Source organism: Arachis ipaensis, chromosome B6 (assembly GCF_059453495.1).
Source record: "Arachis ipaensis isolate K30076 ecotype BB chromosome B6, ASM5945349v1, whole genome shotgun sequence".
Lineage (NCBI taxonomy): Eukaryota > Viridiplantae > Streptophyta > Magnoliopsida > Fabales > Fabaceae > Arachis > Arachis ipaensis.
Genome location: NC_142441.1, coordinates 72,181,338 through 72,196,895, shown reverse-complemented (window position 1 = coordinate 72,196,895; position 15,558 = coordinate 72,181,338).

Sequence of the window (15,558 nt, the reverse complement as noted above, 5' to 3'; positions counted from 1 at the left end):
TTGATTGTCACTTTGTTCGGCAACGTATCCTTATTGATGCTGTTCGTCTCATTGTTGTTGGAACACTGGATCAGACTGCTGATATCTTCACGAAAGCTCATCACCAGACTCGTTTTCGGACTTTGTTATCCAAACTCAAGTTGGTATCCTTAGCTCCCACTTGAGTTTGGGGGGGGGGATGTTAGAGAATCATTAGAATTAATTTAGATCAATTAGTATCATTTATATTTGTATAGCATATCTGTATATTAATTGTAGGATTCTCTGTCTTTATTACTTTGATTCATCTAGCACCTATAAATATCCCTTGTATATTGTACTTTTGAACACACTGAATAATACACAGAAACATTTTTCTTAGCTTGGTCTCTTGTTCCTGATAGTCTGGTTGTGTCTAAGCTGGTATCGCTGGATAGACTTCTTCAACCAATTGAAGATTTTCATTTGCCAGTTGAACCGACTAGGATCCGAAACATCTAGAACAGGGGAATATGCCAAAGCAACAAGACTTGCTGTGTTGTTAGGCAGAGGAACATCTGCATCACAAGCAATATAAAATGTCTTTGGAATTTCATCCTATTAGCTTCACTGTCCATGGAGCACTCGTATATGTAGTCGCGAAGTTTCGTTGCTGTTGCACGGTTAAATTGATTCTTTATTGCCATGTGCGTTGGGTTTTCCTTGTCAAATTCTGAAAAGTCATCCCCTGATAGATTCAATATTTTGAAAAGTAAGATGCATAAATAATCTTAAATGATATATCATTACGGAATAATGAAAGCAAAAGTTTACTTACTAGTTGATGGAACCCAAAGACGTGTGCAATTAATGCAGCATTAACTATGATGGTATCAATGTCCAATACCATTTTATTTGAGGCTAGGTCATATGATCTTGCCAATGCTACCATGACTTTTTACTTTAACGTCCATCGATGGATAAACCGTAAAAACCCGAATCCCATGGCATTTATCTGCAACAGCTTTGCCTCAGCATTGGACTTTGAAAGATGCTAGCTATGTAACTTGGAGTGCACCTTGTCTCCACCAATTTCAAATAACATATATGATGCGTGAACATCTTAAGCATTTTTCATTAGCATTTTTTATAGAAAAATTATGACTTTTGTTTGATAGTTATATGATTTTTAATGTTATTCTATTAGTACTTTGATTTTCTTGGTTTCATGATTATTGTAGGAAATGTTAGAAAAAAAGAAGCAAAATCACAAGGAGGAACCAAGAATTGAGGACAAGTGCAAAGAGAATTTCTTGGATACTGTCAACCCTGACCTCTTCACACTCCAATGAGCATAACTTGAGTTATAGAAGTTCAAATGACACGGTTCTAGCTGCATTAGAAAGCCAACTTCCAAAACTTTCCAACGATATATAATAGTTTATTGGTGCACGAAATTGTGTATGCCAATATTAATGGACTATTTCTCACAGCTTCGCACAACTAACCAGCAAGTGCACTAGGTCGTCCAAGTAATACCTTACGTGAGTAAGGGTCGATCCCACGGAGATTGTTGGTTTGAAGCAATCTATGGTTATCTTGTAAATCTTAGTCAGGAAATCAATTATAATTATCAGTATGAATTGCGGAGAATAAAAGAGCATGGATTAAATACTTGTTCTGCAGTAATGGAGAATATGTTGGAGTTTTGGAGATGCTTTGTCTTCTGAATCTCTGCTTTCTCCCTGTCTTCTTCTTCACGCACGCAAGGTTCCTCCTATGGCAAGCTGTGTGTTGGTGGGTCACCGTTGTCAATGGCTACCATCCGTCCTCTCAGTGAAAAAGGTCCAGGTGCGCTGTCACCGCACAGCTAATCATCTGTCGGTTCCCACTCATGCTGGAATAGGATCCATTGATCCTTTTGCGTCTGTCACTACGCCCAGCCCTTGTGATTTTGAAGCTCATCACAGTCATTCAATCCCCGAATCCTACTCGGAATACCACAGACAAGGTTTAGACTTTCCAGATTCTCAGGAATGCTGCCAATGGATTCTAGCTTATACAACGAAGATTCTGATTAAGGAATCCAAGAGATATTCATTCAATCGAAGGTAGAACGGATGTAGTTGTCAGGCACGCATTCATAGGTTGAGGATGATGATGAGTGTCACGGATCATCACATCCATCATATTGAAGTGCGAATAAACATCTTAGATAGAAACAAGCGTGTTTGAATAGAAAACAGAAATAGTTGCATTAATTCATCGAAACACAGCAGAGCTCCTCACCCCCAACAATGGAGTTCAGAGACTCATGCTGTCAAAGAGTACAAAATTCAGATCTAAAATGTCATGAGGTGCGAAAATAGACCTCTAAAAGTTGTTTAAATACTAAACTAGTAACATAGGTTTACAGAAAATGAATAAATTATGATAGATGGTGCAGAAATCCACTTCTGGGGACCACTTGGTGTGTGTTGGGGCTGAGACTTAAGCTTCTCACATGCCTATGCTGTTTCTAGAGTTAAACGCCAGGTTGTAACCTGTTTCTGGCGTTCAACTCCCATTTGTAACCTGTTTCTGGCGTTTGACGCCAGACTGCAACATAGAACTGGCGTTGAATGCCAGTTTACATCGTCTATCCTTAAGCAAAGTATGGACTATTATATATGGCTGAAAAGCCCTGGATGTCTACTTTCCAACGCAATTGAGAGCGTGTCATTTGAAGTTCTTTAGCTCCAGAAAATTTACTTTGAGTGTAGGGAGGTCAGAATCCAACAGCATCAGCAGTCCTTTTTCAGCCTGAATCAGATTTTTGCTTAGCTTTCTCAATTTCAGCCAGAAAATACCTGAAATTACAGAAAATCACATAAACTCATAGTAAAGTCCAGAATTGTGATTTTTATTTAAAAACTAATAGAGATATAATAAAAACTAACTAAATTACACTGAAAACATACTAAAAACAATGCTAAAAAGCGTATAAATTATCCGCTCATCACAACACCAAACTTAAATTGTTGCTTGTCCCCAAGCAACTAAAAACAAAGTAGGATAAAAAGAAGAGAATATACAATAAATTCCAAAAATATCTATGAAGATTAGTCTTAATTAGATGAGCGGGGCTATTAGCTTTTTGCCTCTTGAATAGTTTTGGCATCTCACTTTATCCATTGAGGTTCAGAATGATTGGCATCTATAGGAACTCAGAATTCAGATAGTGTTATTGATTCTCCTAGTTTAGTATGTTGATTCTTAAACACAGCTACTTTATGAGTCTTGGCCGTGGCCCTAAGCACTCTGTTTTCCAGTGTTACCACCAGATACATACATGCCACAAACACATAACTGGGTGAACCTTTTCAGATTGTGACTCAGCTTTGCTAAAGTCCCCAATTAGAGGTGTACAGGGTTCTTAAGCACACTCTGTTTTTGCTTTGGACCTTGACTTTAATCGCTCAGTCTCAAGTTTTCACTTGACACCTTCACGCCACAAGCACATGGTTAGGGACAGTTTGATTTAGCCGCTTAGGCCAAGATTTTATTCCTTTAGGCCCTCCTATCCACTGATGCTCAAAGCCTTGGATCCTTTTTATTTACCCTTGCCTTTTAGTTTTAAGGATTACTGGCTTTTTGCTCTTGCCTTTTGGTTTAAAGAGCTTTTGGCTTTTTCTGCTTGCGTTTTCTTTTTCTAATTTTTTTTTCGCATATATTTTTTTTTCTGCAAGCTTTTGTATTCACTGCTTTTTCTTGCTTCAAGAATCATATTTATGATTTTTCAGATTATCAAATAACATGTCTCATGTTCATCATTCTTTCAAGAGCCAACATATTTAACATTTATAAACAGCAACTTCAAAAGACATATGCAATGTTCAAGCATTCATTCAGAAAACAAAAAGTGTTGCCACCACATCAAAATAATTAAACTATTTTAAAATTCAAAAATTCATGTACTTCTTTTTCTTTTTCAGAAAACATTTTCCATTTAAGAAAGGTGATAGATTCATAGGACATTCATATCTTTAAGACATAGACACTTAGATACTAGTGATCATATAGTAAAGACACAAATATAAATAAAACATAAAGCATAATAAACAAAAAACAGGAAAATAAGAGCAAGGAGATTAAGGAACAGGTCTACCTTAGTGAGGGTGGCGTCTTCCTCTTCTTGAAAAACCAATGGTGCTCTTGAGCTCCTCTGTGTCTCTTCCTTGTCTTTGATGCTCCTAATAGTTTTGTGGAGGGAAGTGCATCCCTTGAGGCATTAGTGGTTATGGAAAAACAAAAAAAAGCAATGCTTTTTCCACACCAAACTTAGAAGGTTTGCTCGTCCCCGAGCAAAAGAAGAGAGAAAGTAGTAAAAGAAGAAGAAAATGGAGGAGATGGGGGAATAAGATGTATTCGGCCAAGTGGAAGAAGAGAGGGTTGTGTTGTGTGAAAATGAAGAAGGAAAGGTAGGGATCCTGTGGGGTCCTGTGGGGTCCACATATCAAGTGCGGTCAAGGACTTAACATCCCTGCTCCAATTAGGCGTGTAAAACACCCTTGCTGTGCAATCCTGGCGTTTAACGCCAGACTGCTGCCTGTTTCTGGCATTAAACGCCCAAATGTAGCTTGTTTCTGGCGTTTAACGCCAGGTAGATGCTTGTTTCTGGCGTTAAACGCCAGCTTGGTGCCTGTTTCTGGCGTTAAACGCCAGACAGATGCTTGTTTCTGGCGTTTAAACGCCAGAATACTCCCCCTCCAGGGTGTGCTATTTTTGTTGCTGTTTTTCATTCTGTTTTTGATTTTTCAGTAGTTTTTGGGACTTCACATGATCATCAACCTTAAGAAGACATAAAATAGCAATAGAAAATAAATAGATATAATTAGATAACATTGGGTTGCCTCCCAACAAGCACTTCTTTATTGTCTTTAGCTGGACCTTGCTGAGCTTTTAATCTAGCCTCAGCCTTGAGCACTCTTGCTCAACATTGCCTTCAAGATAGTGCTTGATTTTCTGTCCATTTACAATGAACTTCTTATTAGAATCAATGTCTTGAAGCTCCACATAGCCATATGGTGATACACTTGTAATCACATATGGTCTCCTCCACCGGGATTTCAGTTTTTCGGGGAATAGCCTGAGCCTAGAGTTAAACAGCAGAACCTTCTGTCCTGGTTCAAAGACTCTAGATGACAGCTTTCTGTCATGCCACCTTTTTGCTTTCTCTTTGTAAAGCTTTGCATTTTCGAAAGCAGTGAGTCTGAATTCCTCTAGCTCATTCAGCTGGAGCAATCTTTTTTCTCCAGCTAATTTGGCATCAAAGTTTAGGAATCTAGTTGCCCAGTAGGCCTTATGCTCCAGTTCCACGGGCAGATGACAGGCCTTACCATACACAAGCTGGTATGGAGAGGTCCCTATAGAAGTCTTGAATGCTGTTCTGTAAGCCCACAGGGCATCATCCAAGCTTCTTGTCCAATCCTTTCTACGGGTACTTACAGTCCGTTCCAGGATTCTTTTTAGTTCTCTATTAGAGACTTCAGCTTGCCCATTTATCTGTGGATGGTATGGAGTTGCCACCTTGTGGCTAATTCCATACCGGACCATAGCAGAGTAAAACTGTTTGTTGCAGAAGTGAGTGCTCCCATCACTAATTAGTGCTCTAGGGACACCAAACCTGCTGAAGATATATTTCTAGAGGAACTTCAGCACGGTCTTAGTATTATTAGTGGGTATGGCAATAGCCTCTACCCATTTGGATACATAGTCGACTGCCACTAGAATATAAGTGTTTGAGTATGATGGTGGGAAAGGCCCCATGAAGTCAATACCCCATACATCAAATAACTCAATCTCCAAGATCCCTTGCTGAGGCATGGCGTAACTATGAGGCAGATTACCAGCTCTCTGGCAGCTGTCACAATTATGCACAAACTCTCAGGAGTCTTCATAGAGAGTGGGCCAGTAGAAGCCACATTGGAGGACTTTTGTAGCTGTTCGCTCACCTCCGAAATGTCATCCATATTGTGATCCATGACAATGCCATAGGATCTTTTGTGCTTCATCTCTGGGCACACACCTACGGATTATTCCGTCTGCACATCTCTTAAAGAGATATGGTTCATCCCACAAGTAGTACTTTGCATCAGTGATTAATTTTTTCTTTTGTTGCCTGCTGTATTCTTTGGGTATGAACCTTGCAGCTTTATAGTTTGCAATGTCTGCAAACCATGGTGTTTCCTGAATGGCAAACAAATGCTCATCCAGAAAGGTTTCAGAGATCTCAATAGAGGAAAAGGACGCCCCTTCTACTGGTTCTATCCGGGACAGATGATCAGCCACTTGGTTCTCTGTCCCTTTTTTGTCTCTTATTTCTATATCAAACTCTTGCAGAAGCAACACCCATCTTATGAGCCTGGGCTTTGAATCCTGCTTTGTGAGTAGATATTTAAGAGCAGCATGGTCAGTGTACACAATCACTTTTGATCCTACTAAGTATGATCTAAACTTGTCAATGGCATAAACCACTGCAAGCAATTCTTTTTCTGTGGTTGTGTAATTTTTCTGGGCATCATTTAAAACACGGCTAGCATAATAAATGACATGCAGAAGCTTGTTATGCCTCTGTCCCAGTACTGCACCAATGGCATGGTCACTGGCATTACACATTAGTTCAAATGGTAATGTCCAGTCTGGTGCAAAAAGAACTGGTGCTGTAACAGCCCAGACCACCCGCTAGCACGATATTGTCCGCTTTGGCACACAAGGCCTCACGGTTTTGCCTTTGACGATAGGGATGCTAGCCGAAGCCCCCCACATTCACTCGTCAAAACGCGTCATACTAGGGAGAGGTATCCACACCCTTATAAGGCATGCTTCGTTCCCCTCCCCAACCGATGTGGGCCTTACAATCCACCCCCCTAAGGGAGTCCAGCGCCCTCGCTGGCACATCGATCCAGGTTCTGGCTCTGATACCATCTGTAACAGCCCAGACCACCCGCTAGCACGATATTGTCCGCTTTGGCATACAAGGCCTCACGGTTTTGCCTTTGACGATAGGGATGCTAGCCGAAGCCCCCATACTCACTCGTCAAAACGCGTCATACTAGGGAGAGGTATCCACACCCTTATAAAGCATGCTTCGTTCCCCTCCCCAACCGATGTGGGCCTTACAGGTGTTGTGACCAGCTTAGCTTTCAGAGTTTCAAACGCCTGCAGACACTCTGTGTCAAACACAAATGGCGTGTCAGCAGCTAGCAGATTGCTCAAAGGTTTTGCAATTTTTGAAAAATCCTTTATAAACTTCCTATAGAATCCTGCATGCCCCAGAAAGCTTCTGATTGCCTTAACATTGGCAGGTGGTGGTAATTTTTCAATTACTTCCACTTTAGCTTGATCCACCTCTATTCCCTTGTTCGAAATCTTGTGCCCAAGGACAATCCCTTCAGTCACCATAAAGTGACATTTTTCCCAATTTAAAACCAGGTTAGTCTCTTGGCATCTTTTCAGAACCAGTGTCAGGTGATCAAGACAGGAGCTGAATGAGTCTCCATATACTGAGAAGTCATCCATGAAGACTTCTAGAAATTTTTCCACCATATCAGAGAAAATAGAGAGCATGCATCTCTAAAAGGTTGCAGGCGCATTACACAGCCCAAATGGCATCCTTCTGTAAGCAAACACTCCAGATGGACATGTGAATGCTGTTTTCTCTTGATCCTGGAGATCTACTGCAATTTGGTTGTAGCCTGAATAGCCATCCAAAAAGCAGTAATAATCATGACCTGCTAGTCTTTTTAGCATCTGGTCTATGAATGGTAAAGGAAAATGATCCTTTCTGGTGGCTGTATTGAGCCTTCTGTAGTCAATACACATGCGCCACCCTGTAACTGTTCTTGTAGGAACCAGTTCATTTTTTTCATTATGAACCACTGTCATGCCTCCCTTTTTGGGGACAACTTGGACAGGGCTCACCCAGGGGCTATCAGAAATAGGATAAATAATCCCAGCCTCCAGTAACTTGGTGACCTCTTTCTGCACCACTTCCTTCATGGCTGGATTTAACCGCCTCTGTGGTTGAACCACTGGCTTAGCATCATCCTCCAATAGGATCTTGTGCATACATCTAGCTGGACTTATGCCCTTAAGGTCACTTATGGACCACCCAAGGGCTGTCTTGTGTGTCCTTAGCACTTGAAGTAGTGCTTCCTCTTCCAGTGGATTTAAAGCAGAGCTTATGATCACCGGAAAAGTGTCACCTTCTCCCAGAAATGCATATTTCAGGGATGGTGGTAATGGCTTGAGCTCGGGTGTAGGAGGTTTCTCCTCTTCCTGAGGAAGTTTCAGAGGTTCTTTCAATTTCTCTGAATCCTCCAAATCAGGCTGAACATCTTTAAAGATGTCTTCCAGCTCTGATTCGAGACTCGCAGCCATATTGATTTCCTCTACTAAAGAGTCAATGAGATCAACTTTCATGCAGTCTTTTGGTGTGTCTGGATGCTGCATAGCCTTGACAGCATTCAACTTAAACTCATCCTCATTGACTCTCAGGGTTACTTCCCCCTTTTGAACATCAATGAGAGTTCGTCCAATTGCTAGGAAAGGTCTTCCTAGAATGAGAGTAGCACTCTTGTGCTCTTTCATTTCCAGCACCACAAAGTCAGTGGGAAAGGCAAATGGCCCAACCCTGACGATCTTGTCTTCAATCACGCCTGATGGGTATTTAATGGAGCCATCAGCAAGTTGGAGACATATTTGGGTTGGTTTGACTTCTTCAGTTAAACCAAGCTTTCTGATAGTGGATGCAGGTATTAGATTGATGCTTGCCCCAAGATCACATAAAGCTGTCTTGGTGCAATTACCCTCTAATGTGCACGGTATCAGAAAGCTCCTGGGATCCTTAAGCTTTTCTGGGAAGCTTTTTAGATTGCACATTCTTCAGTGAGGAGAACTCTTTCAGTTTCTCTCCAATCCTTCTTATGACTCAAGATCTCTTTCATGAACTTGGCATAAGAGGGTATTTGCTCAAGTGCCTCTGCAAAATGAATCTTTATTTCAAGAGTCCTGAGATAGTCTGCAAAGCAAGCAAATTGCTTATCCTGCTCCTCTTGGCGGAGTTTTTGAGGATAAGGCATCTTGGCTTTGTATTCCTCAACCTTAGTTCCTGCAGGTTTACTTCCTACAGAGGTGGTTGGAGAAGCCTTTTTAGAGGAGTTGTTATCAGCACTTGTGTGTGTCTGATCCCTCACTGGCATTTGAATGCCAGAGTTAGAAGCTGGAGTGGTGTTGGACGCCAACTCCTTACTTGTTCCTGGCGTTTGAACGCCAGAACTGAGCTTTCATTGGGTGTTTGACGCCAAATCCCTGCCTGTTTCTGGTGTTTGGACGCCAGAGTTATTCCTCTCTGAGCTCTTATTGTCCTCAGAGGGATTTTGAATAGTAGTTTGTTCATTTCTTGGCTTCCTGCTGCCTTGAAGTGAGGTATTTAATGTTTTCCCACTTCTTAATTGAACTGCTTGGCACTCTTCTGTTATTTGTTTTGATAACTGTTGTTCTGTTTTCTTCAACTGTACCTCCATATTTATATTAGCCATTCTTGTGTCTTATAGTATCTCCTTGAATTTGGCCAGCTGTTTTGTTAGAAAGTCTAATTGCTGATTGAATTCAGTAACTTGTTCTGCAGGACTGAGTTCAGCAGTTACTGTTTTAGTCTCTTCTTTCATGGAAGATTTACTATTTAGGTACAGATGTTGATTCTGGTAACTGTATCAATAAGCTCTTGAGCTTCTTCAATTGTCTTTCTCATGTGTATAGATCCACCAGCTGAGTGGTCTAGAGAAATCTGAGCTTTCTCTGTAAGCCCATAATAGAAGATGTCTAGCTGCACCCATTCTGAAAACATTTCAGAGGGGCATTTTCTTAGCATCTCTCTGTATCTCTCCCAGGCATCATAAAGAGATTCATTATCTCCTTATTTAAAGCCTTGGATGTCCAGCCTTAGCTGTGTCATCCGTTTTGGAGGGAAGTATTGATTCAGAAATTTTTCTGACAGCTGTTTCCATGTCCTTATGCTAGCCTTAGGTTAGTTATTTAACCACCTCTTAGCTTGGTCTTTTACAGCAAATGAAAACAGTAATAATCTGTAGATATCCTGATCTACTTCCTTATCATGTACTGTGTCAGCAATCTGTAAAAACTGTGCCAGAAACTCTGTAGGTTCTTCCTGTGGAAGACCGAAATACTGGCAACTTTGCTGCACCATGATAATGAGCTGAGGATTCAACTCAAAGCTACTGACTTCAATGGAGGGTATACAGATACTACTCCCATATGAAGCAGTAGTGGGGTTAGCATATGATGCGGATTGCAAATAAAAATATTTTTTTTTGAGAACCGAAATTAAAATAAAATAAAAAATAAAAGATATGAAAAAGATTTGATTTTAAAATTTGAGATTAGAAAAGATAAGATAGACTAGGTAAGAGAAGATAAGGAATTTAAATTAAAAAGTTTTGAAAATTAAATTTTAAATTTGAAAATTTGAAATTTGAATTTTGAAATTTGAACTTTGAAATTTGAATTTTAAAATTTGAATTTTGAAAGTTGAAATTTGAAATTTGAAATAAGATAAGATAAGATTTTGAAAAAGATATGATTTTTTTGAAAAAGATTTGAATTTTGAAATTTTAAAACTAAGATAAGATAAAATAAAAAATTTTAAAATAAAATCTGAATTTTTAAAAGGAAAATTCGAAAAATAAATTAAAATAAAGAAAAAAAATATATTTTTGAATTTAAAGAGGAAAGAGAAAAACAATAAGATAGCACAAGACTTAAAATTTTTAGATCTAATGCTCCTTGTTTTCGAAAATTTTGGAGGAAAAATACCAAGGAACACCAAACTTAAAAATTTTAAGATCAAGAGACAAGGAAAACTCAAGAACACTTTGAAGACTCACAAGAACAACAAGAACAAAAGAAAGAACACCAAACTTAAAATTTTTAGAAAACCTCAATAAAATTTTCGAAAATTATAGAAAGATTGACAAGAAAACACCAAACTTAAAGTTTGGTATAAGATTTAATCAAAGAAAAATTATTTTTGAAAAAAAGATTTTAAAAAAGAAGATACCCAATTACCAAGAACATAAACTAACGCTCTAGCCAATTGAGCTATAAATGTAACACTTGTTTTAAAGAAGTATTTTTAATAACTAAGAATAAATTTTTTCGAAAACTAATGTTTTGAAAAAGCACAAGAAAAACAAGAAAAGAAACAGAACAAGAAAAACTAAAGATCAAACAAGAAAAATAAACAAGAACAACTTGAAGATCCAGGAAAAACAAAGAACACAAATTCGAAAATTTAAAGAAAAATATAAAATATGCAATTGACACTAAACTTAAAATATAAAACTAAACTTGAACAGAAAAAAAACTCAATTATTAGTAAAAAAATAAATTTTCGAAAAACTTTTGAAAAAGAAAATAAGGATTCTAAAATTTTAACAAGAACAATAATAAAAGACTCAAAGACAAATCACAGATTAATAAAGAAAAATAAAAATCTTTTGAAAGATTTTTGAAAAGAAAGCAAAAGACTCTGACCCAAAAGACAAAATCTTCCTAATCTAAGCAACAGGATGAACCGTCAGTTGTTCAAACTCGAACAATCCCCGGCAACGGCGCCAAAAACTTGGTGCACGAAATTGTGTATGCCAATATTAATGGACTATTTCTCACAGCTTCGCACAACTAACCAGCAAGTGCACTGGGTCGTCCAAGTAATACCTTACGTGAGTAAGGGTCGATCCCACGGAGATTGTTGGTTTGAAGCAATATGTGGTTATCTTGTAAATCTTAGTCAGGAAATCAATTATAATTATCAGTATGAATTGCGGAGAATAAAAGAGCATGGATTAAATACTTGTTCTGCAGTAATGGAGAATATGTTGAAGTTTTGGAGATGCTTTGTCTTCTGAATTTCTGCTTTCTCCCTGTCTTCTTCTTCATGCACGCAAGGTTCCTCCTATGGCAAGCTGTGTGTTGGTGGGTCACCGTTGTCAATGGCTACCATCCGTCCTCTCAGTGAAAAAGGTCCAGGTGCGCTGTCACCGCACGGTTAATCATCTGTCGGTTCCCACTCATGCTGGAATAGGATCCATTGATCCTTTTGCGTCTGTCACTACGCCCAGCCCTTGTGAGTTTGAAGCTCGTCACAGTCATTCAATCCCTGAATCCTACTCGGAATACCACAGACAAAGTTTAGACTTTCCGGATTCTCAGGAATGCTGCCAATGGATTCTAGCTTATACCACGAAGATTCTGATTAAGGAATCCAAGAGATATTCATTCAATCGAAGGTAGAACGGATGTGGTTGTCAGGCACGCGTTCATAGGTTGAGGATGATGATGAGTGTCACGGATCATCACATCCATCATATTGAAGTGCGAATAAACATCTTAGATAGAAACAAGCGTGTTTGAATAGAAAACAGAAATAGTTGCTTGAATTCATCGAAATACAGCAGAGCTCCTCACCCCAACAATGGAGTTCAGAGACTCATGCCATCAAAGAGTACAAAATTCAGATCTAAAATGTCATGAGGTGCGAAAATAGACCTCTAAAAGTTGTTTAAATACTAAACTAGTAACCTAGGTTTACAGAAAATGAATAAACTATGATAAATGGTGCAGAAATCTACTTCTGGGGCCCACTTGGTGTGTGCTGGGGCTGAGACTTAAGCTTTTCACATGCCTAGGCTGTTTCTGGAGTTAAACGCCAAGTTGTAACCTGTTTCTGGCGTTCAACTCCCATTTGTAACCTGTTTCTGGCGTTTGACGCCAGACTGCAACATAGAACTGGCATTGAACGCCAGTTTACATCGTCTATCCTTGAGCAAAGTATAGACTATTATATATTTCTGGAAAGCCCTGGATGTCTACTTTCCAACGCAATTGAGATCGTGCCATTTGGAGTTCTTTAGCTCTAGAAAATCCACTTTGAGTGCAGGGAGGTCAGAATCCAACAGTATCAGCAGTCCTTTTTCAGCCTGAATCAGATTTTTGCTCAGCTCCCTCAATTTCAGCCAGAAAATACCTGAAATTACAGAAAATCACACAAACTCATAGTAAAGTCTAGAATTGTGATTTTTATTTAAAAACTAATATAAATATAATAAAAACTAACTAAATTACACTGAAAACATACTAAAAACAATGCTAAAAAGCGTATAAATTATCCGCTCATCATTTATGCTTTCTCTTTAACATCACGACACTAAATGTCACGACTCAGCGTTGAGCGCCAAGGACCTCATAATTTGTGCAATGATTCTGTGAAGGTGGCGCTAAACGCCGAGTAGTGATGTTTAGCGCCAGGCCCGTGTCAACAAGTTCCATGGAAAGGTCTTTTTGGTTTTTAATTTAATTTTTGAATTAAGAAAAGATATTATTAGGTTTTAGAATTTTAATTTTGTATCAATTAGGATTATATATAAAAGCGAAAAAGATTCAACCCTTCGAACTATCTTTCTTCTCTTCTTTTTCTTCCTCATTCCGCACTTTCAGACTTTTACTCTAGATTTTTCTCTTAGCCATGAGCAACTAAACCTCCACTGTTAAGGTTAGGAGCTCTGTTTATTTTAATAGATTAATACTATTTTCATTCTACTCTTAATCAATGCACTTATTTAAACTCAATGATTGATTTCGTTCTTCATCATATGAATTAGAGTATATTGGAAAATAACTCTTTTTCTATTTGAATTCTTGTTGAATCTTGAAAAAGTTAAATCACTTGAATAACAGTTTGAAATGAATTCCTCATAATTCTCTAATTATCTGGATTTAACGGGATACGTGACATCTCATCTCCTTATTTTTGGGTACTTAGGGTTCGTGTTGTTCATAAACTAGAATTGGACTTAATCTTTTAATTTAAATTAAGTGACCAAGGAATTGGCAGTTGATTGAGTTAGATGAGATTAAATTACTAAGGAATTAGAGTTTAATCACTTAAGGTTTGCCATGAATTGAATATTTGCTTGATTAAAGTAGTTGATAAGAATCATTAATCTGAAAATTTAAACATCTCCAAAGCCTTAACTATTTTCTCATATTTATTTTACCAACCATTCACTGTTTGCTTTCTTGCACTCTTTGAATTACTGTTTTATGCTACTTGAACTTGAAATCACTCAATTTACCTTGTCTAACTAGTCCAATCACTCAACTATTGTTATTTAATCCATTAATTCTCGTGAGATTGACACTCACTCACCTGAGTTATTACTTGGTATGATCCAATAAACTTACCGGTTAATTTGTGGTATTCGAAATCCGCACCAATATACAATCCTTAATGTAACACCACAAAATTCATGATAAAATGAAGATAGATACAAATGATAAGAATAATACCTTTTTAGGTCCGTTTTTTTTTTCCGGTGACCCATATTGTCGATTGATAAAACCTCAAAATATAAGCAAACATCACGAAAAAAACATACGCAACATGTGTCACGTAAATAACTCAACATAATGATTAAAAACACATGATACCATGTCCTTTTAAATTTTACGATAACCCAACACAAAACACATGACTAATAAAATAAAAACCATAATTTCAACGTAAAAAAATAACTAAATATGAGAATTTAACAATCTTGAATCGTAAACCATATATCTAAAACCCAAAATTATAACCCTGAAACCAAAACCCAATTCCTTTTCCCCAAAATACTATAAAATAATCTCTAAATTTTGAACCATATACTCTCGCTCCAAAAGCTTAAACCCTAAATCCTAAACAAGAACATTAAACTTTAAATCCTTCACTCTAACTTATAAATTCTAAATACTAAATCATGAATCATAAAACCTAAAAATAAAATACTAATTCTAAAACCATTGAATCGTATCCAAAAATCCTAACCATGAAAACCCAAAATCCAAACCATAAATACATTAACAAATATTATTCAACTCTTAATTAAATAAAGGTATCTAAAATTACATGAGACTAGTGTATCACCCCGTGCTCAGCACGAAAAAATTTATAAAAGTAAAAAAAATTATATGCTTCGATATTTAAAACAAAAGTACAAAATAATTATTATTTTAAGAAATTTATAAAATTATTATCAAAATCAAAGTTTAACTTAAAAAAAGTGAGTAATAATTATTTTATATTTTTTAAGGTAAAATAATTATACACTGATACAGAATTTAAAATAAAATTAAAATATTTATATTAGAATACTATTTTTTCAAAGACTTCTCTATAAACAACATTGATGGTTGAATTTGCAGACATTCCTACGTGATTCATAAGTAAAACTTTTAAACCTCTCTTACTCTTAACTCTTGAAAGTGCCACATATAGTTGGCCATGTGTAAAAACTGGTTTGGGCAAGTACAATCCAACATGAGATAAAGTTTGTCCCTGAGACTTATTAATTGTCATGGCAAACGATACTATTATGGGAAACTATCTTTGTTGGAATCTAACTGGGACGGTTTCATTTGTTGGTACCATATTCAATCTTGTAATCAAAGCAATATGACCAACATTGTTACCCGTTAAGACTTCACATTCTATGACATGAT